Genomic DNA, 492 nt, shown 5'->3' with positions numbered 1-492 from the left:
TCTCTTATCAGAGGAAAAAAACAAAAAACAATAACGAACGGAGATATGATGAGTTTATGGAAAATACGTCTGCTGTTCGTCTAAAATGTAATTTTGGTACAAGTCTACTTATTTTGAGAAGAGATATTATGTTGTAGGCTATGACATCATCATTCTTTTATTGACCCCCAAAAGGATGAGAGACAAAGCTGAGCCCGGCGGAATTTGAACTCAGAACGTAAAGTGCTGGAAGGACACCGCCAAGTGGTAAGAAGCTTGCTTCCCAACCACATGGTTCCGGTTTCAGTCTCACGGCGTAGCACTTTGGTCAAATGTTATCTACTATAGCCTCGGGCCGACCAAAGCCCTGTGAGTGGATTTGGTAGACGGAAACTGTGTGTGTGTGTGTGTGTGTGTGTGTGTGTGTGTGTGTGTGTGTGTGTGTGTGTAAGGGATCATGCAGGCATAGCGTGGCTTCGATCCTCTAACGTGGCTTCGATCCTCTAACGTGGC

The sequence above is a fragment of the Octopus bimaculoides genome, chromosome 6 (assembly GCF_046866305.1).
Source record: "Octopus bimaculoides isolate indiv1 chromosome 6, ASM4686630v1, whole genome shotgun sequence".
Taxonomy (NCBI): domain Eukaryota; kingdom Metazoa; phylum Mollusca; class Cephalopoda; order Octopoda; family Octopodidae; genus Octopus; species Octopus bimaculoides.
The sequence above is the reverse complement of the archived record's forward strand: the minus strand, read 5'-3'. Positions refer to the sequence as shown.